At 29.0% G+C, this 25004-nt stretch overlaps 1 protein-coding gene across 3 annotated transcripts in view; it reads right to left on the reverse strand.

Moving 5' to 3' along the window:
* The window catches only part of LOC107163142 (uncharacterized), a 61648-nt gene extending 46925 nt beyond the window's left edge, over positions 1-14723 (reverse strand). For 2 of the 3 annotated variants that reach the window (XR_001506003.2, XM_015510398.2), the window contains exon 1: positions 14313-14723. The gene's annotated coding sequence lies outside the window, so the exon portion shown is untranslated. The remainder of the gene's footprint in view (positions 1-14312) is intronic. The other variant, XM_089225801.1, reaches the window with a different exon arrangement.
* Positions 14724-25004: the final 10281 nt, after the last annotated feature.

The following is a 25004-nucleotide window of genomic DNA, read 5'->3' on the forward strand; positions in this document are numbered from 1 at the left end:
ACCGACGGCAATACAGAGTCCAGAGTCCAGCCAGATTACTACAGGTTTTGACGATCTTTATCAACTATCGTCGTCGTAATCGCAGCTTGGACGGTCGCGGCGCGTAATAATATACGCACCAGCCAGTCTACGAGAAACTTCTCGTCTCGCCTCTCGCGACCGGTGCGTGCTGTGTTGTGTTGTGGTGCACGAGTGCCTACGCCGGTCTGTTCTACGCGTCGTCCTGTTCGGACGGATTTTGGCGTCTTCGATCGTCGTGGGTGCGCCATTACGGGTTCGTTGTCGGTGTGTCGGTGACTTGTCCGTTACCTCCATTGTTTTGGGCCCTCTTGTGACGGGCGTAAGTGTCGGCGCTGATCGCGCGGCCGTTCGGTGTTCGCGTAACCACATTAATTGTGCAAATTGACGACACCGTCGTGTGTCATTACGTCGTGTGTCGGTTTTGGCGGCGTGAACGCCCGTTCCGTACCACATTGTTTGTGGGGAACCCACTACCGCAACCGAACTATTGTTTCGATTGTCAGGTGCGGGTTGCCATGTTGTTTTGCTGACGCGGACGAGCGTCGGGTGGTTAACGCGGGATTCCCCGTTGAAGTTTGGAGGGCCCGTCGTTTCACGTCGCCGTCGTGGGAACATTGTAGTATTCGTGTCAAACGGTTCCAGGAGGCAGCACTGCAGTCCATGCCAGTGACCGTCCAGTCCACTTCATCGTCTTACCGGGTGATCGACTATTATCATTTCCATTATCATTTCTACTATCAATTTATATTATCGTATTTTAATTATTGTTTTGTTTACATATTGATCGATTGATCATATTATTTATTATAATATTATTTATTTGTGTTATATATTATTACCAATTTTGGGCGCCCGCATTTATCATTGTATTTTATAGGTATTCATATATTGTCCAATAGATTCACATTATTATACTATACATTTGCGTTATATTATGTTTCGTATTTTGGTCACCCACCTCGAGACTAGTGATGCGAGTCAGAGTAGTTGACTACATAATTCGTATGAATTATTCTGGCGCAACAATTAATAATATAATTGTGTCAACTTTCATCTGTTCATCAACAATAATAACATAATTATATATGATATTTTTTATATAATTTTATGTTCTTTATTATAGGTATAGGGATTTAAATTTAAAGTGAATTATAAAACATTTTGTACAATTTTATATTTTTCAACATGAATTTAAGAATATAGGACTATATAGGTACCAACATCGTACAAATAATACTACTCATATAAATATTCATACTTTATAACACGAATAATTACATATAAAATAATCAAATAAGCTGATGTACTGCAGTGAATGGAGGTGGATAATCGGTTTAGTAATTACCTTACCTCAGTGTAAATTAGTTTTTAGACTCAGTTTGTAGTATTATTTAAAGTATTAGTTATTATTATTCAAAGTATACTTTATTGAAACCTAAAGAGAAATGTTTGTAAATTATATCTCGATTTGTTTATATAGATACCTAGTTAGAATTCTAACAAATCATATTATTATATTATATTATGTACTAAAATATAAGGATGTCGAAACTAAAAATTGTAATAAAATAGCTAAATAATACATTTTCTGATAGATAATTGGAACTAGTTGGACAGTTGGTATACTTTTGAGAGAAAATATGTTATTTTTCGTTTAAATATCTAATTTCGTTCGAATTTAAACTCAAAATATCTAAAAACAAAATTGTTTTTATACTGTGTTTTGGATACAGTATTAATTAATTATTAATCATTGTTATTTGTCAAAGGTAGACATAACTATACTCAAAAAGTTAATTTTTTTTTAAAAACTTTTTTAGTTAAATTTTATTCTCGTTAAAATTACAAATCATCTAAAACAGTATAAAGGGTTTACATTGGAAAAAATAAGTTTGTACCGTCACAGTCGAATAATAAAAAAATATATACATTTTTAAAAATATGGTCCTTAAGTAAGTACCTAAACTTAAAAATTCCAAAGTAATAATTTTAACAAATTCATCATTAAATTAAAAATGGGGGTGACCGCTCTCGGTAAATCATCGGAATCATCCTGTATGCATCTATAATATATGTATATAGATATAGTATAACTGTATAGGATACAATATTGATATGAAACTTGTGATAAAATTCACACGTGGAGATACACCAGTGTACACATCAAATATGATTGTGGACTCCTTATTCTTACCATTTATACAATTTATAGTTTAAACTATACACAACATTATATGAATATTTTTTATGTTAATAAGCCGGAACGTAATTAATTCACCGCACGATTTTTCTCTGTAAAAACTAAGAAAGTATATTATATATATTTAAGTGAAAATTATGTACTTTAATAAAACAAAATAACATTTTAATCATGCAAATTTAACAATAAAAAACTATTTGATTAGCTTACTAGTGAAAAATATTATATAGCACATTGTATAAAGTTGTATATACTTTTTTTTAGATGTATTTTAATAACTTGAAAAAAACATTACTTTGTATACAAACATATTGTATTCATTTATTAAATCAGATTAAAATGTAAATTTCTCATACTATTAATATAAATTTAGTTTTATTCTTATAAGAAAAATCTTGAAAGTAACACGGTTGAAGAATAAAAGAAGGAATTTCATATTATTCAATTTTAAAATTAACTAAATTAAACATGTAAGTTAAAAATTACTGATAAATGTATTTTATTTTATTTTATTAAAAAATAACTGCAGATTATTGTATAATTTTATTTATTAAGACATATTTTATTGGAGGGGAGTATAATTATTATAAGTTATAAACAATAATCATATAAAAAATTATTATACAGTACAGCAATTATTAATCAATAACAATTAACAATACTAGGTAGGTATGCTGTTTATGGGAAGATACCTATCAATGTAATGAATTAATAAAAACAAATCGTTGAATAAATAAATTTATCAAAGATAAATACTAAATTCAGTTATAAATATTACTAAATTAAAAATTAAAAGTTATTCTACAATATTTTGTTTATTTTTAATTCTTGAATAATGAAGATAATATAAATAAGTATCTACCCAGAACGAAATCCATTATAAATAATTAATTTTATATACTGCATAAATAACAAATGTAAACACTATATATAAAGACTAAAAACAATAATACACTTTATACAAGCGCTAGTAGTTTATGGGCTTTTGGTCTTTAAGCTGGTAAAAAAAAAATAATTATTATATTAATAATAAAAGTCAACCGTGAGTGTCATTAATGGACTGCTCACATCAAAACTCATCTTGAAAATATTATGAACTTACCTCCTTATTTCTTATTATTATTTCATAAACGTGGTTAATTAATATAAGTATATATAATTATATATCATCCTATTTGCACATAAATACATACTATTATACACTATTTGTGCCCCTTATAGGTATAGATCGTGTATTGAAAATTGTATACTGTAAAATGTTTAATAATTATTCAGTCGTCCGCTAAAAACCGAAGTTTTCCCCATATGAATATTATGGTTGTAACCAGTAATTCTATTCATTATTCAAAAATATTTTCTGAGTACAAGTACTATTATTTCAAACGAATTTATTCGAATATCATAGTACTTATGGTCAATGGACATAGTGAAACACCATTTATGAATCCATATGACAGTATCTGCAAACTGTAGTCTACAGGTATTAAGTCACACGTTCTGCAGGTATTAAGTCACACGGCTACCGATCAAGCTACGCAATGTGTGGCATACGCCATACGGTATAATCCAGTAAAGTTTAAAAACTATAATATTATTGAGATTAAACCAAAAATATACTAGTAGGTATCTTGACACCAAGATTATCCAGTTACCGAACATCTATAGATTTTTTAATGTAATTATGACTCTCTAAAATATAATAACTCGGAGTGCATAAAATTTAAAATACATATGTTATAGTAAATTATTATATTTATATTTAAATTTTTACAATGATATTTTATATACGTTGTTAAATTTCATATTTGAACATTTTTCTATCATAATTTTTGTTAGTCGCAGGTTGTTTACTTCCTATTCATTTTTATTTTTATTTTATATAAAACATTTAGCTCATTAAAAGTTTACTAGATATCTTCTGAAAGTATAAAATATTTTTCAAACTCTTTTATTCATAAGAACTTTGAAATTCGTATTAATAATATAAACCGCTTTTTACTCTTAAGTCCAAGGTGAACAATAAACTATACGAATGCCCAACACCACGGGTAACTGTTTCTTATCCAACTGATTAAACAATTTTACGCTATTAATACTTAAATTAATAATCCATGAAAATTTTATATCTTGGATGATTACTTAGGTACAGTTTTATACAGTTATATGTAGGTACTTCTATATTAAAACTTTCAAATGCAAATATGTACCTAATAATAAAATGTATATATAAATGCTAAAGCTTAAATACATTTAAATTAATATTCAATGTTCACAACTTATGATCAATGCTGTATCACATCAGATTTCAATACCTACCCAAATGGCCAACGCCAAATATCAATATATTATATTATATAAGTATATACATAATAATATAAAGCCACAATTTCGAGATATTTAATTTCTATTCGTTTTTAAGTACTTTTAAGTACTTTAGGTTTGAAAAATAAAATAAACATACTCAACACAAACTTCAGTTCCTCATTTAGATTTCCATTAGAATTTGTATAATATAATTTCATCAAAACTATTGTATCTGTATGGATGCGTATTAAAATTATTCATTATAACCAAATTTACAAGTGCATAACCTTCCAACCTAATAAACGTATACAAATTAATTGCATGATTTTAAAAAACAATAAATAAATAATCAATAGTGTTTAAGTAAGGCCCCGCCAACCAACATTATTTAGAATCCATTAAATGTTATGTTATTATACCTAGTCTATATATTATATAAATTATCAGATACTCTACAATTGGGTATATCGTTGAACAATATTATGTATGCGCCTACTTTATACTAAAAGTATGTACAGTATTCTAATCCTATACATTCACTAACAAAACCACTAAAACAATATATTTTCAGTATTATAATTAAGTAGGTAGCATATCCCATTCTGGAATAAAAATCCCCGAGGACTTATTAGTTTAGGTACATGTTATATATTATGATGGTAGACGGTAGTTAGAGTAAGTTTCTTTGCGTTTGTTTGACGTAAGTATAAATAAAACTATTTGCTTCCATGCAATGCCTAATTTTATAAATATTGATTTGTTTTATTTCATTTCATCATTCGTGCACATATGAACTTGAACTACTGGACTGACTGGAAAGTAACACACTTGAAATTATCAAAAATATACCTACAGATTTTTATAATTATTATTTATTACTGCTCTGGCCTATAACAATTATATCCAGACACGCGTATAGTTTTTCAAATACTTGGTTACAACATTCACTACATTGTATTTCAAATTGTTTAGGTAAGTATTTAAAATATTTATTTTCATAAAACCAACAAAATTTGTATGTAAAAATTGTCATGATGTACGTTCTTATAATTTTTTTAAACCTATTTATTTTATAACGAATATTCAAGCAATTAAAAATTCATTTATATAATTACTGGCTATACATAATATAGTAATACGGTTTAGATATATGTTAAACACCTAATCAAATAAATATCATGGAATTAAATTAAAATATTAAATACGCAATATGTTAATAAATTCTATGATTTGTCTGAAATTATAAGTGCATAACATACTGTGTATAATTGAAAGTTGAATGTGTAGCGTTATTGTTTCCTCTTGTAATATTAGTGTAGAAAAGAAGACTTTTACACATTTTCTTATTTTCTAAATTTTACTCAGAATTTTTACCATTGTACAATATTTCAATATTATTTTACAGAACAGTTTGTAAGTAATAGGTAGGTATGTATGTATGTAAATAAATTGTCGACAGAAATATCGATAATTATGTTTACCTTTATCAAACGTATTTGCATGAAAACATTTGAAAATAAAGAATATAAAATACGAGTACGTTCATACGACCATATAATAGTAGGTAACCTATAAGTAGTATAAATTATACACTCATACCCAAGTTGATATATAGTTGCTGAGTGGAATTAAAATTTGTGAAATATTCTTTAGTTACAGAGAACCCGACAATAATTTTCACGTGGTTTCCCAATACATATCAACTATTGGGTATTATGGGTAAATACACTACTGTCAGAAGTCAAAACGACCCGAACTAAACAATCGTTTCTGTAAAATAACCAATTGGTCTCTGATAATCGAGGGTTACGAGGAAAAAAATACATCTACCTAGGTAGATACCTAGGTATATGTCACGTTGTGTAAAATACAAACAAAGTTAAAAACGTCAAAGAATCGCACAAAAAGTTTACTCAGTAGGTATATATAATATCATATATTATATATATATATTCATTCCTAACCTTCAAAACCGAGTCCTAGACGACGCCACACATCAATAATATAACAGGCCCACACCGTCTACGTATCATTTATTGCAGCAGGAACTGTTGTCTATATTTCCAATAATAGTGTCACGAGATTTTATTATTATCCTCTGCGGTCTTTGTTCAGAGATAACACATAAATTATATATGAGCACACATTATTGCCTCGCAAGTCGTAACAGATGAATATTGTATTTTACATCCATATATATTTTTTCTACCATATAAGTGTATACAATATTGCTCTTCGTGGTCATATTCACTAGCACTGCGTTATTGACAATAATTTCAGCAAATTGTTAGGAAAATAAATCATACTCGTATCTTAGAAAATAGATTATTTTACGCTTTTATTCAAAACTCAAAATTAATGCAATATTACAAATGTATTATTGTTTTTTTATTAAACATTTTTATTCTTCTTCGTGACACAAATATTGTGATAGTAATTCACCTGCCTATTGTTTAAGTTACACGTGACTCGTGACTTACCAATTTCTTTGACTCTTTTCTCGGATATACAAAGTATACATTTTCTAAGACCTTGATATTTTATGACACTATTTTTACACTTAATTTATACCGATTAAAATACTATATTACTAATCACATTATGGCTAGCATATCTATAAATAAATAAAAATATTAATATGAAAAAAAAAATAGTATTTAAAAACCTAATATCGCTTATTATTTTGTTCCGTTTCTTCATACATAATTTATCCAAAAAATAAGCTTTGCAGCTCCATTTATGAGTATTATGATTCGTTCGTATTAACGTGTTTTATCAGGCTGTTTAATGTGCGTACTTATATAATATAGTGCAGCAGTATTCTCAACCTGTGCACCGCGGTGGCCTTATGGCACCACGAGCTCATTCAAGGGGCACCACGGCTCATCTAAGAATGAAAAAAATGTGTCGAATAATTTGATAATAGATAAAAATGACCACATAAATTTAGATAACTTTCAACAATGTTATCTGCGTGTATAACGCACGACTTCCTCTAATTGGCGACGTTCATTAAAATACTCCTACCCTTTGCTACCACTTATTTATGCAAGGCAGGATTTTCAGCCTATACGACTACTAAAACCAAATACCGCAACTGCCTTAATGTAGAACCTAACCTCTGTATCCAGTTGTCTCAAATTAAATTTAACCAGATATTGTCAAACTTTCCAAAAATAAGCAGCCTCATATAATATCTTATTAATTATTAGTTTTTTACGATTAAAGCAGTATTTTTTCTTTTTACTTTCAACTATAAAATTATAATTTGTTAATAATATGTTCGATAAAATTATTTAAATCAGTTATGAATGAAACCTAGTGTTTATTTTTATCACGTTCCTCGTGATAAACAGAAAGGCACCTAACAAAATGTGTACAAACAGAAGGGTTTTGCCGGCTAAAAAGGTTGTAACCGCTGATATAATGTATAGTGTCTATAATTAATAATTTGTCACGAGTATGGTGAGAGATACTATATGAAAGCTGATAGTAAATCTTGATGTGACGTCTAGGTCCGATTGTGATGGCCGCTGTGATACGTTGCAGTAAATCACTTCAAGAACTTCTGAGGATAAACGCTTGTTTATAACTTGTGTCAAACTCAACTACTATACACGTTATTATTTAATGATTAAAATTATTTGAAAGATTATTTGTATTAGTGTAAACTGTAAACATCGTCAATTTTGGAACATCGTACGATAGTTTACTTCAATCGAGATAACACGTATACCTACCTATTCATATGTAGTTATAGGCACAACAATATTAAGTATGCAAATATTACACTTCCATCATATAATATTGTATAATTTAAATACCTAATAATATGATATTATAATAGAGAAAAAATGATAAGATACATACTACGCCATGGTCGCCATCATAGTTTAACGAAAACTGTTAAAGAAGACGACGTAGAAGGCTATATTGGAAGAGGAAGGCCAAAGATGGAATACATGAAACAAATCACCATTGACATAGGAATGGATAGCTATAAAGAACTAAAGGAATTAAGTTACAATAGGGAAGCATGGAAAACTTCTGTAAACCAATCAAAAACTATTGAAGACGCAAAGGAGAAGATATACATACCAATATAGTCTGATATAATAGGACTTAAGACATTCATTTTTATAAAACCATTTTCTATACAATATAAAATTTTCAAATTAAATTGACTAGATTTGAGTTATTTATTTATACATCAAATTTTCAAATTTTTTTATTTTTTTTTCTATAAGTTTCGGTTCTATCTTATTTAGTTTGGTTAAAAAGTTTGAAAATTTAACACAAGTTTCTTCATAAGTTTTTCTACCTCAAATAAAATAAAAATCGAAAAAACACATTATTTTTTTATAAGCGTTTGAAGTTTTATACGAAAATATAAATATTCAACCGATAACCGTAAATTAACGATTTCTCTTTGAATGAGCGGTATTATTATTATGTTGAAATCCAAAAACAAACAACCATACATTTTCACCAAAAATATCTATTTTATCAATTTCTATATATGGATAATATTTAAAAAATATTTTGACTTTTTTTGAGTATTATTATAGACATTTAAAATTTTTAAAATTTTTAAAATTGTTTTTCTATAAATATTAACTAGAATGTGTTCGCCTAGTCAAAAAGCTTCAAAATATAACACATGATAAATCTTCATAATTTAAATTCAAAAATAATATACATACTTAGGCATAACTTTTTTTTAATAATCATTTTAAATTCAATTTTTATACAATTTATCAAAATAACAAAATCATTCATTTTATTTTGTAGTTAAAAATGTATAAAACATTCAATTTTTATTGATTAAGATTGAAAAATAGTTAGTAAGTATAGTTATGAAAATCATAGACCACTCTAATTTTGAATTGAGTCATAACTAAAGATGAAATTTAAAAAATATACGTTAAAACCCAATAATATATGTACATATACCCAGCGTCACACGATCATACAGCTATATCTAATTAATTTTTTAAATTAACTTCTATTATTACTTATCCTATAATCGTTCAAAATCTAATTAATGTGTGACATTATCAAAAAAGAGAGTACCTAGCGATAAGAGAGTAAAATGTAAGGTTAAATTATTGTTTCAATTAGTGGTTGAATTGGTAGTATAAAAACTATGGATAAAAAGTAGAATAGTTACATAATACAATTGTAATAAGTTGTTAAATACTGCGTAATTTATTAAAAATTATTGATAATTCAATCCGTATAGCAGGATTATTCGGCAATCAAATCACCTTACTTTTTCTTCAACAACGCAGTTATTCAAAACCTGACTATAGGAATTTTCAAATATACGTCAGCACCATATTTCCAAACACTGGATATTTTTTTTATTGCTTAAAGCGTTTCCTGTGGATATTCAAACTTTATATTTCAAATGTGAAGATAGTATAAAACTTCTATGAAAATTTCGATAAATGACGTTTCAAAGTCAACAATTTTAATGAGTCGTTTTTGAGTTAAGTTACTAAAGTATCTTAAAAACTGTTAAATAACATTATGCAATAAGGATAATTGGTCAATATGGAAAGATATAGAAATCTAAGACGATTCAAAAATTTTAGCAATAAATATAATATCTATTTTATATTGGTATTTGTAAAATCGTTTTTAAGGACTATTATCCTTATAAATTTATTGTAAATATTTTGATAACTGAGAAATTACTCATTCAAATTTTGAACTATATAGTTAAGTTAATTGCATAATATTCAAAAAACAAAAATATACACTAATTAATTAACATTATAAATGGGGTAGGGGGCGTTCTCATTTTAAAAAACAAAAGATTGTACCATCATACCATACTCTTTAAGTATTGCTAAAAATCTCAAGAATTTTAAAATCTAGTCTTTAAGTATATCTGCATGTTTAAAAATTCCATGCATTAGCTTTAAACTAAATTCATAATATTAAAGGAAATGAGGATTGAGCATGCTTAGTGAATCACTCTGTACAAAAATAATTAAATCAATCAATATAAAATTAATTAAAACTATACGTCATGGATATTTTTTGTAAAAATAATGTACAAACAATATTATTGTACCTATTACTATTACATAAAACATTTCATCTTAACTCTAGTCGAAGATTTCGTACTAAAAACTAATTAAATTAAAAACTGATTTTTTATTTGCACAATATTTTGACGAATTCTTGAATTTGCAAAATTATTATTTTTATGTAAACAAATTATCATTTATGCAGTGTATATTGTATTTTTTAGCTAGAATTTATACACATTATAGTTATCAGTAAATAAATAACATGGTTATCTTAAAAAAAAATGTTCTTTTACGTTTATATTACCTACCAATAAATAGTGTAGATACCTATAGAAAAATATTAGATAAAAATATTTATAGACGCAATAACCTATAAATAGAGGCGATACAAAAGATATTAATAAAAAAATGATCATAAAATAGTTTTTATTGACGTAAATATTTAAGTATTATTCGTCGTTTTCAGAGGACAAACCTACTAAACGTTATGCAGAAGAAGAAATAATACGTTCAAATTTTAGTACGAAGAAAACTCATATTAATTGTACTTATCTAAATGTCCATTTATAATGCGTCAAAATTCAAACAACAATTTCTAGTTACATTGAGCTGTGGTCATACGAAAAAATAAATAATCAAACAATTTCAACGATCAAAAATTACTTAACGCTATTAAGTCTTGCAGAATAATCGGATTTATATATATTTTTTAAGTGAAAAACTTTTTTCGGGCTACATTAGACTGATTATTGAATAATCTTTAAATAATCCCAGAAAAATACATATGAAAATACTAAAAAACAAATGGGATTATTTAGACGTTTATGACAACATTTAATACCTAATTGAGTTTTTAAATCAGAATCAAATGTAAACTGTATAATGCCTTCCAGTGCCGTATCCGGTGAGTGGGCTTTTGGGCTTAAGCCTCCCCCCCCCCTGAAATCTCAGAAAGATATTTTTTTTTAGTAATTCGTAATGGGTTCATATCATAGTAATAATGTTGACGACCTTTTAGTATATTAAGGTCTATGGTTTATACCCATGATAATAAAGAAATAAGAAACTCTACCGGTGAGGCAAGATTAAACGAGTTATAGCACTTATGAATATTATACACAGAGACATACAAATTGATACAGATACTATTTTAAATATGTTTGCGTCGAAAAAGAAAAGGCGTTTAGATTTACATTAATGTATTGAATGCATAATACATTAAATACTATGTGTATATTATATTTCCCCCCCCCCCCCAAGAAAATAAATCCTGGGTACGGCACTGACGCCTTCATATTTCAAACACAAATAAAATTATCGAATTATCGAAACTTGACTACGTATTAAGCAGTAAGAGATTATGTACTTCAATACCATTCACTTTAAAGCAATAATAAATTAATAACCAGTAACAGTGAAGCCTCTAGTAAAGTGTATTGTTTTGCTAATGGCAGTAATTAAAGTGGGAGACCCTCTTCTTATTTAAGGTGAGATTATGCGACTTATTTAATTTTAGTCTCCAAAGTCCGTGGCAACGCTTAAGAAGAAATTTATTTAGGTGATATTTAATATAAATTGGTTTTTATTTGTCTTTTTAATGAAATATATAAAAATAAAACAACTTTGAATTTTAAATATATATTTTCTTCACATAAGAGGCTATAAATAACAATTTGTTTTTACTGAGCTGGCATAATATATGTAGGTATAATCAATTTTCTTAGTAGGAAAATTGTTTTTACACCTTATTAACATAAACTTTTTATGAAAAAATAGTTGTGTGAAAGAAAAAAAATGATGGAGGTTTAGACCTCGAGGACTTCTTAAAACAGTTTGGTGAGATAAGGACTCTGGTAAGAACTACGGATGCTCTTAAATTATTGATGACTAATTCACTTCAAAATTCCTACCAGTTACCATTTCGATCACTGGTTAGATAATCAAGTTCTACATACATACTACATAGGTACGTATGGTAGCTTAAATAACACCTAACCAACAACCATTAGGTACAGAAATAACTACACAATACAACAGTACCTACTGGGTACTATAATTAAAGTCGATAAGGAGCCTGAAGAAACGGGAGTAACCGAATTGGTTCCCGTTTGGCTGAATTGGTTCCCGTTTGAAAAAGGTATTTTATTAAGTTGAGCCGAATTGGTTCCCGTTTGCGTACAGGTAATTTTTAATTTTTAATAATTGGTACAAAATATAAATTAGATAAAATATAAATGTACCTTCATGGCAATATTCTATAGTCTATACTCTATAGTATAATATACAATAATATGGCAATATCTTTAATATTTATATATTGGCAGTTTAGCAAATTATCGGTGAATTGAATATTTAAAGAAAGTTTGTTTCAAATTTGCAAATCAACGCTTTTAAGTAATTGTAGGTACCTATTTATTATATTTTATTATTTGTATTTTGACTATAGTTGACTTCCAAATCAACGATTTAAAATTGTATATATTCCATCTTTTTTTTTATAACACACATTAACGCACATTTTTAACCAAGCCTACTTTTAAGTTGACAGTCCTAAGCCTGTAAAATTGAGAAGGAAAATTTGCGTAATTTAACGGGAACCAATTTGGCTTAACTTAATAAAATACCTTTTTCAAACGGGAACCAATTCGGCATGTGGGGTTGGAGCTCGGGAACCAATTCGGTACCAGCCGAAGAAACTGTAGGCCATTTGGAAACTGTTATGATTTGTAAAATCTATACAAAAAAAAAACCTTTCACTTTTTTAATATTATTGTATTTAAGAATTATTTTTATAAATCATTAGTTCACTATCACCATTCACCAATCATATATTATTATCTAGTATTACCTATATCAGTGAATAAAACCAACAAAGTTATGTTTCACTTACGGTTTTTCATTAAAAAAATGTATTTATTCCAAATAATATAGTGAACGAATAACCAATATTTAATTTTTTTGTAATTTTTGTATTTTCGATACGAGTGTAAATTTACAGTTCTTGAAATAGTATTTGAATTGCGTTAACAAGTAAATCAAATTCCTTCCCTAAATTTTCCACATGATACAATAAGTCAGTAGATAGATAGGTAAAATCTAATAAAAGAATTTTGAACGTCAATAAAATAATTTTGTGTATGTGGCGTCTAGGTACAAGACGAGACTAGCTCCAAATAGAAAACACAAAATATACTCAATTACAATTAAAACATTAAGTAATACTTGATGTGAACTTGCTCTGTTCAAATTGTTGTTTAATCATTCTCTTACGTTGGATTATAAATTGTCTTAATATGTGCATACCTAAATAGTACCTGCATTAAGTGTGATAATTATGATGAGAGTGCTGAGTGGTGAATTTTAGTTAGTTACATCGAGTAATTTACATAAATATTTTATAAGAGACGCAACATCTTCCATTGGTGTTATATTAACATTTTACCAAGAACTTCTCAAACACTTACGTTAACACAAAATAAATACAATAATAATTGAAATTGTATTTATTTCCAGTGTACCTATTGCTTATACTTAGTGTATACTTTTATAGTTTTTTATAATATTATATTATAGTATACAGTAAATATACTCCATGTTATTTTTCAGTTAAAAACATTGACCATGGGTACCATATGAATGTAGATTATGTATTTTAATTGTTTTCGCTTCTTTTGTTTTGGTCACTTTATCCATTATCCTGTCACACTACCATTCAAAAAGACGATTAATCAAATGAATATTATTACCTTTACGTGGCCACCACGACCATCACTGACGCCACAGACGGGCTGCAGCCGCGGTCTACGTGGCCCCGTAGGCCATATACGATTTCACGCACTGGACACAAAAATTATGGGTACGTAACAAACATTCCGGAATCGCGAAAATTGTTATATTAGGTTTGTTATTAATGTTTTAATATTATCTCGTCCCTTACCGTAACAAAATCAAAATTGGTAAGTGGTTGTTATATAACACCGTGACCATCAACCAATAGATTTGGATTTCGAGTAACAATGATTTTGATTTTTACACTCTAAACAATCCTATTTCATGCGGAAGGACGAATGTTTGCACGGGACGAGAACACGACGACGAGTGTATAGCGGCGCGCGTGTTGCACGGCTATAGCGGACGGGAAAACTGACTACACACCGAGCCTGTAGTAGCGGGAAAATCGGCGGTTTCCCCGCAGGTCACGTGACAAGCGTTTCCTTTTTTCGTACCCAATTTTAACGACGCGATCGCATGACCACTACCGTGTTCTGTGGTGTTGGTTTTGTTTTGATTATTATATTATTTTTCGCCTAAAAAAAAATCACACCACTAAACTTTCCAACGTGCATCCGCCGCCGACAGCTAAACTAAATACACATACTAAATAATTTAATAAAACTTGGTCGTTAGAATTTGATTTGGTTTGGTTTTATTTAATGTTTTTATTTTTAGTCTATTATAGTCCTATTATAGGAAATCCTTGCTTTTCAAAAAATTAATCGAGTTCGTGATTCTTGCTTATGCAGTTGTATCTGCTTATTTCTTAAACATTTTTCTTACGATTCAAAAACTCGAATTTAATACTTATCAACAGTAAAATTCTTTTATAATTTTAGATTATATGTAATCAAAAAACTATGAACAATTATAATATAATATAGATTATATCTTTTTCACTGCACTAAATATCTGCAATATTTTATACACACAATTATTTAATTATTTTTACACTACACTTATCAATCCATTAATTTTTAGATAAAAATATTAATAATTTGCTACGGTAATTTCTTTTGATATTAATAAATATTGCATATAAATACTATATAATAAGTACGTACACTTTAAAACTTGTTTTAATAATATAATTATAACATTAAATTGTGTTGAATTTTATTTTATTTATTTTTTATAATTTTCGATCGATCATTTAATGATTTAAACATTGAATAATTTTCAAGGGGGTTACAACTTCATACCCCTCTGGATCGCCACTCCGTGAGTAAAGCTAATATTGCTAATAGTTATAAAATATTTTTTTGAAAAATCTTTTGTTCTATTCTTATAAATACTCTATTTCATTCAATTTCTTTTCATTCATTATGTTTTTTTAATTTTTGTCATCAAGAAGATTTTTCATTAAATAACCATTAATTTTAAATGATAGCAGGGCTGGAATTTAGAAATTATACGCCTTATAAAATTCCAATCCTATTTTTAGTGTCAATGTGAGGTAGGTGTCCAGTGTTAAAAATAAAAATTATGAATATTTTTTTTATTTTTTTATTTTTAAACGAGAGAATTGTACAATCTGTAATTTAAGGTTTACAATAAGCACAAGTGATAATATAATAGAATAATATAGAAAAGACGAAATAATAAGGTAATAAAACAACTACGGGTTGATGATTACAATTATTTACAACAATTCAGACAGGGGGCATGAGAGAAGAGACCATCCATTGATGGGACTTCATGACATGTGTTGGTGGAGGTTAGTCTAAAAGTAGATCACGACACCACGTTCGTTTTAGTCACCTTCTGGGGTCACCTGGAATAGTGGGGATAGATAGTTCTGAAATCAAGGGATTGCGGTGATTGTGAAGATTCGTGTGCATGCGTTTGTAGAAGGACTTGGCCACGTCTTTAACAGTTTGGATGGAAAGATCTTTATGGAGAGTATCATTAGAGACATAAAATGGGGCATTAGTTATTTTTCGAAGGCATTTTGATTGAAAAGTTTGGATTTTATTAATATTGGAGGGTTTGGCAGCACCCCATAATTGGATGCCATATGTCCATATTGGTTTGAAAAGTAGTTTGTATAAGAGAAGTTTATTTTTAAGGTTTAGATGTTTTGATGTTAAGAGAAAGCGTAATTGACGAGTCCGAATATTTAGAGCAAGCCGTTTTGTGTGGATATGCGTTGCCCAGGTTAGCCGGCGGTCTAGATGAAGACCTAGGTAGCGAACGTTTTGAGCAGATGGAAGTGGAAGGTACACAGGAGGGCAAACAGCTTGCCAAAGCGTGAACGTACAATGGACGGATTTGGTTTCATTGACTTTTATCCCCCAATCTTTATACCATATTGATAGGGGATTTAGGTGGTTTTGGATGAAGTTTGAGGCAGTTTCAGGGTTTGTGTGGAGAGCCAAGAGTGCCTTAAAGTCGGCAAAGTCCCCAGTTGTAGTAGGTATAGTCAGTAGTAGGTTGATCAGATGTGAATAGATTGAACAGTAATGGAGCTGCAACTGCTCCTTGGGGAACACCAGCATAGATCGGGAATATTTTGGATATAGCAGATCCTGAACGGACAGAGAAGTGTCTGCCTTTAAGATGAATATTTAAATTAAATTAAAAACTTATAATTTTTTTAAGAAACAAATCCACTTAACCATCGCCATCGCCAGTAATGTTAAGGTATGCTTTTGACTGCCAACTCTGGGCTTCTAATTTCTAGTCTTCAAATCCTTGCAACACATACAATTGCTCCTAACAGTCCTAACCAACCGTATCAACCGTAACTCTTACAGGCTACAATAGAAAAATAGGCTAATGATATAGAAATCAAAGCCGTTAAGTCTTTAATGTGATTAAAAAAGAATTATTTCGATAGACTCGTTCAACGCACTAGTATTAACTATTTATAAAACTGGAACCTATGTTTTATTTATTTTTTTAGAACAATAATTATAACTGTCAATAAATAGTTTTAAATTCGGTCAAAAGAAAATTTTGTCGTTCTTAGTAATAAAATATCCAATTTTTATAGCTAAAAATTAAAAACATAGTTTTTCATATGAGGAGTTTATTGTAGCCAAAAAAACTATAAAGTATATTACCACATTCTTTTTAAAGACATTTTGAGCTCAAATTTGAACGAAATTAGATATTTTCAAATGAAGAATGATAATGTTAGTTATTTTATTGAAATTTAAAAATATTTCACAGTCTTAAAACTTTAACATACCTACATATATCATCCATTTTAAGTTCCAAGGTAGGTACTACAAATAACGTTATCTATGTGTAACCTATAAGCCATGGCTGAATGGCTCTACCAATTGATATGATCTAAAATTTAATTAATCTATTATCAAACGTATAGGTAAGAACTTTATCTATTATTATTTATTGTACATAGGCATTTTCAATATCGACATGGAATCTGGATACTTTTTAAATTTTAGTATATAATAAAATGAGCATTTTAAAATCACAGTATTTAATTTACTCACTAGCTACACCCGTGCACTTCGTGGTCCGTTAAAAAGCCTATAATCTCTTAAATGTCTCAAACTGCATGTGTGTTAAATTTATTACCTGTGATCATGCTAGCAGTATTTTTCTACATATATAGATAGATAATGGTACAAATATACTTAGTAATAATCTTACACTGATAATCAATTTAATTTATTATTATGTAATTTTATTCGTTTTATCGATAAAAGTCTGACAATTCAAGTATTCAATCGAATGGTATTTATTGAAATGCATTTGGATACACAATATTTTTTGTTCTTCCTTCTGGTGCGTACACAAATAAATTAGAAGGTTTTCCGACACGTGAGCATGCCAAATACAGCTTTCCGTGTGAGAAGCACGGATTTCCCAAATTCAGTCCACACACTTGTAGCGATTATCCTTGTGCTTTATTGATGGTCATTGCAAAGGCGAGTCGCACCGAAAACTGCAAACGTTAGAATTCAAAAGGCATATCTGTTGGAATCATTGGGATGCGTGCCAACAGTAAATCTTCACCTTTAAATTTTTCGTTTAAAATAGTAGCTTCGATAATGTTGTTCAACAACTTTTTCACTGAAAGCCTGGTACCGTTGCAGAGTCATGGTGGCTTGATGTTTCGTAGAAGAATGATGGCCACGCCAAATTTTAATGTGCGGTGGCATGTCTAGCAAATCAAGTGAATTTAATAAATCAGATGGATAATTGACAATTTCATCTTGATTCATTACCGGTATCGATGGACTGGTACGCTATCGTGTCATCTGGAGTTTCGTTTAGAATGGTGTTATTGATTGTAGGTATGTATTTACATAAATATAGCCCGTGCAATGAGCCACTGACGATTTTCGTAATTTTGTGTTAGATTTGTCGATTAACTCATTGGTTGTTGCTGTTATTTTACAGAAATTTGTTGGGAATGTGGTGTATTGTGTTGATTCATGCGGTGCTATACGGTTGAGAACGTTTTATCTTTTTAGCAACACGATTGAGAACCATTGTCGGCCTCGGCAGATCAAAGAAACAATATTTTGCACCTTAAAATCAAACGATTGAGAATGATTTTTCGAGCAACGTTGTCATTTATCTTAACTTTTAGGGCTAGGATTTTGATGCAAGGGCATCTTTGTTTTTGGTATTTTGAAATTTTGCTGATTAAAACTGATTTTTTTTTTACATTTCCTGACAAAATTCACCTTAAATTTTGTTTATAAAATGAACGAAAATTCTTGCTATTAACAAAAGACTTTTGGTAGGGTTGCTTTTGATTTTGGTTTGAATTAATTTTTTTAAATTTTGATCTTAAACTGACAAATAAAAATGAAAATATTATAATATTTATATTATTAATATTATATTATTATATTATTTATTTTATATTTATATTATAATATTTATATTTATAATATTTTAATCTTAAAAAAATGCCTCAAGCTAACAAATAAGTGATACGTGTATTGATTTTACAATGGTGTGTGTGTTTATTTTTATTTATCAAATGTATTTCCACGTAAGTTTTTTCTGTAACCAAAAACTCAAAGAAATATAGTTGTTTATATCAATTATATATATATATATAGGTATATATATTGTTTATTTTATTTCAATATTGTATTTTTAATTAATGTGGCAACGTTGCATAAAAGTTAGCAAGTAAAAACGTTCTCAATTGTGTTATTAAAAAAGGTACGACCGATAACGACGAGAAGATCTCAATCGTGTTATTCCCGATTCATGGATAGTTTCCCATTCCCCATTTCCAACAATTGTTTTTCGAAACCATCGGCTGATATATCATTTTTTAGATGTAACACCCATATATTTCATGTATAAGTTTCTAATCTTGCATCTCGTTGCTCAGTTGTTTTAGATAAACGAAATCAGACTTGACGTTTTCTGACGATTCCCAATCTTGCATCTCTTTGCTCGATTGCTTCTGAAGCTCGTAATTTTCTTTCATGCTTGAGGCATAGAAACTACCAATACATTTTTTTTTTTTTGGGGGGGGGCATAGCTGCATAGAAATGACGATAACAAAAAACAAAATATTAATAAAAATTTGTAATTCCATAGACGCAAGTGCCATGGAAACAAATAATAACACATTTAGGGATAATGATTTCTTTCGCACTAATAGCAACCATTTATAAATAAACAAAAATTTCTATCGTAAATCTCAAAATGTCTGTTTGAGAACCTCCCGGGGTGGGCCTATCATTTTTTAACTTAGCCTATCTTCTACCTATAGGTCTAATATATCTCTGTACCAAATTTCATCACAATCGGTCCAGCCGTTTAGGAATACATAAAAGACAAACAGACAGACAGACAGATAGAAATCCATTTATATATTATATACATAAGATAAATAGAAGATAGATAGAAGATAAGTAACTTGACTAGTCATAACTCACTTAAAACTTAGTAAAAAACTGACGTACAGATAATGTTCTTCCATTTGAATTCAATGGCATAATATTAAAATAGGTGATTAATTAATAATATTAAATATTAAAACCAACAAAGATTTGGTTAAACTGAACGTAAATTTGTGGGGTTCTAACCTTCTAACCTAAATCATAGAAAACGCGTGCATGGTTATGTACTCAGTTAATATCAGGAATTCGAATAGGTATATTTGAATAGGTACAGAAAAAAATGTACCCACATTTATCGTGTAATTAATTTATCTATAAAAGACGCCGCCGTGTGATAATTATTTTAGTGATAAAATATTAAAATATTGTAATATTTATACATATATATTATGTATACATTATTTATATCTAATAAGTGATTAAGTCAGTTAGAAAGTGTAAATTCTAAATTGAACTGTACTGTCATTTTATAAAAAGTAAAAATAAAAAACAAAAATGTTTAAAAGTACCTATTTCAACAATATTTTTCAGTAGGTACTTATAATATATTATTTACAATATTGACTAGGTAGTGACTATTCTTCTGCGAAGAATGCTGGGACTTGAAAGAACAGCAGATAATTCAATAAACATAAGATAAAACATCAATGTAGTAATCAATGAGTAATCTCTTAATCAAGTAATATGTTATATGTTATATGTAAATATGTATTTATGATACAAAACATACAATAGGTATTATTATACTACCTATAATATTTTTATAGTATCCCCAAAAGCGGTATTTAAAAAAAAAATAAGTTTAAAAGAAGGTACGCCAGCTTAAAATGTATTGTGATTACTTGGTAACTAAGGAAAACTAATTTAATAAATATTAAAAGTTTTAAAACGAAATGTAAATCAGTGGGTAAATTATGAAATTCTAGTGTGTAGTTCTTTTCAACTTTTTTGTTTTGACGACGACATCCTAATTTGGAACCATATCCACCATGTCAAATAGGTGGCGCTTTTCGATAACTCATCTACTCTGATACCACAGGCGTGCGCACGGGGTATGCAGGGTATGCGTTTGCATTACCCTGCAGGCAGACGCTTGGGAGCACATCAACAAATTAGTAACCAAAAGTGTAAGATGAAATATCATGCTCATTAATTTTAAGATCATTTATATCTGTGGGAGAGGGGCATATTTTATCAGCCGCATAGGTACCCTGCAAACAGTGCAAACAAAATCTGCGCACGCCTATGATTATTGAATAATTTGACGCATAGAGGTATTAGGGGTTCTCAATTCTGAAAACATAATCGTGTATACATTATATTATATTAAATAAAACTAGTTAGTCGTGTTGATATGTATTATTACTACAACGACTGTACAATAAAATAAATTATAGGATTATGTTCTCTAATAAAAACCATAAATATTTAGTTTGGTAATTTTAGCATATTTACTGCACACTGTAATGTAATGTATTGCAAGTTTCCACACCACCTTAGCTTATTAAACAATGACAATAATGTATAATATGTCGCATTTAATGTCACATGAGGTATTGCAAGAGGCGCGTTTTTTTTTATTGTGGTGTCCCCATGTAGGCCTATTCCACAAAGAGGAGAATGGGAGTGAACTGCCGGCCAACTCAAATGAGACAAACTGAGAAACCGTAAGAAATGTATTATGTCATATCATTATTTTAGCCAATATAATAATGCAGATTAATATAAATATAAAGATGATTTAATAATGTATCTTTTTGTTAACCACAATTCTCCCAATGTCCCCTGTACCGTATTAAATTCAAAACGTGGATATCGTTATCGGTAGGTAGTCCTTAAAACGCTTAACGCAAGACCAAAGAAAATAATTACAAAATAAATGTATTCTATATACACAAAATAAATGATTAGTTATATACTGAATTTAACACGGCAATATTATATTTCTACCTATACATAATTTAGATTATACATTAAATAAAAAATGTAATAATTGTAGGTAGCTACTATTATTGTATACTTTATCTGAAGTATTACGCTATACTACTTATAGCTAATTGTTGTAAATTACAGTTAATAATATTATTCCTGGAAAAAACAAACCAACAATAACAATAAACTTAAACAAATAAAATTATCATCTACCAAAAAATGATCAAACTCAGTAATAAAGTTCACACGACACGAGGAAATCATGGTTACCAGAGTACGCATTGGACAAACTAGACTCACACATTCCTTCTTATGTGTTATGTGTAAAAAGACCGAACACAATAAAATATAAACAATACCTCACTCAAAGAAGCATTCGGCTCCGGACGAGAAAAAAGAATAATCGATTTCATCAAGATTGCTGAGCTCGCATATTATTCCTAAAAATAAATTAAACTTATAGCTTACCTATACTGGCTAGTCTGGCTACTACCACTATTATAACTGTCAATTGCTTTTCTTTTATCCTGCAAAGCTTTATAACGTTAATTATATAATTAAAATTTTATTAACGTACCATTTTTAATCCAGTTTAGTTTTTTTTCAATAAAACCATAGTTTGATGATTTGTATATTTAGAAAAAGCAATACATCTGGATTATATAATCGTGTCTTATTATGATATTATATTCTTGTATCTGAAAAATAATTCCCTGCAATAACTGAATAAGAAAACATACATTTTCCTAAAACAACTATTTAAACGAAAAATTGACTCTAAAAATATTAAATAAAAATATTATATTCATGTTTGAAAGTATGAGTATAAAATAAATAGAATTAATAACTAGGTATGTACAAAATTACAATAACCGAGAGTTACAAAACACTTAACAAAATAAACATACTTTCGTTATAATAGGTAATGCAAATACGTGTATAACAGCCAGCACAGTTTTTAATTTGTTTACTTAATTCCAGCCAACATAATAATAAAATAAGTTGGTTTAATTATTAAATAAAAACTACCGCAACCGCACTAATTATCTCTATCGAATTTTATTATTATACATAATAATAGTTGCTTATGTTTAAGTTGGTGTCTCCGTGGAAATTGTCGTCGTTGTTATAATTAGATTTGCGACATTTGCGTACCTATTGCGTGTATTGCATCATCGAACCTTATAACTTTTGTCAGTAATCAACGGTTAACTCAATACCCGACCAGACTTTATGGTCATGGCGGATTGAGTGCTTTAGGCCGTCACGTCGTATATCCGATATACTTTTTCGTATATGTAAGAAATTTAAAGTCATAGGCCGTGTTTGAGTACCTATCTAGCAAGTCGGTCATCATCGGCAATAGTCTATAGGTTATACGGTATAGGTAATATAGGTAACTGACTATTAATTTTAGACAACACGTTGAACAACAATAAGTAACATTGCAGTGTTTCGCAAAAATTATAGTTTAAATATTATATAGGTATTATAGTCATAAGATCACATAATATAATAATTTATGGAGATCGAGTGTAGTCACTCACATGGGCGTATATCCTATGCGTTTGCATACCCTTCGGCCAGACGCTTGGGAGCACATGAATAAATTAGTAACCAAAAGTGTAAGATGAAAATAAATGTCATGCTCATTAATTTTAGGATCATTTATATCTGTGGGAGAGGGGCATATTTTATCAGCCGCATACCCTGCAAATAAAGTCTGCGCACGCCTATGTCTGATACGGTACAATATATATATATAATTTAGTGGGCGACATCACTGTCCCTTGTCAGCATGCGACTATCAATAAATTTGGTAGGGATCGGATGGGCTGGTTTATGAATCTAGCGTAGTAACGTTAGTAACCTTTAAGACTTTAAAGGATAGGTAACTTTGATTAGAAATATTCATGATGTATATAATATGAAATATATGTCTTTCATGCCAAACTTATATAAATATGCGACTCATAATTTCAAAATTCCAGACATTATTGTTTTAAGTGATAGTCGATCTCGATCTTATAGTTACTTAAATTGTTTCACCTTTTCGATACCATTATTTTCAATTTCTATACATTCCTTCTAATTTTTTTATAGTTCCATCACTTTTATTTTTTATTGGTGTATTCTGATTTATAACTGATTCAGCATTTTGGTACTTTATGTATCCTTAGGACAAAAATCCATGACAAACAGCCCCGGAAAAAAAATCACCAGACTACAATATATAATATTTAACATGAAAATTATTGATTAATATTTTCTTTAACGCAATTAGTGTAATTACCACATCTTTAATGTTTAATTACAAATAAGTATTATATACTTTCAGTAAAGGTAGGTATACTTATCATTAAAAAAATAATATATAGATGTGTATATAATAAACCATCTTCAAACTCGATGGATGTCATCTGCGCGTCCTAACCTAACTTAACGAGATTTTGTAAAATCTAAAAGAAGCGATGAGTAAAAAAAGGTTGGGAAACACTGGTGTAGACTTTCAATATATTTTACTTGAAATCACGTATCAGATTCTGAGCAGAGAGATGTATGTATTGATTTTACAACGTGTTTTTTGTCTGTAATCACCTTAGGGACAGTAAAAGTGTTTCAATTTTTTTCAACAGTATCATTTCTGGTAAAAAAAACTGAATCTAGTCGGTAGGTACTTATGATGGAGTCAAAAGTAAAAAACACCCAATAGTTTTCAAAAGCATTAGGAAATACAATAAAAAGTTAAAGAAAAACAAGTTTTCAATAAAAACATTTTTTTAGTGTAGGACCTATACCTAACTCTAACAAATAACCGTAGACACCTGAAATTTTGACCGTATGTTTTTATTAGCACCATAATATTTTCAAAATATTTCAATTCTT

The sequence above is a fragment of the Diuraphis noxia genome, unplaced genomic scaffold (assembly GCF_037042655.1).
Source record: "Diuraphis noxia isolate RWA-SAM2 unplaced genomic scaffold, SU_Dnox_SAM2 contig0004, whole genome shotgun sequence".
Classification (NCBI taxonomy): Eukaryota; Metazoa; Arthropoda; class Insecta; order Hemiptera; family Aphididae; genus Diuraphis; species Diuraphis noxia.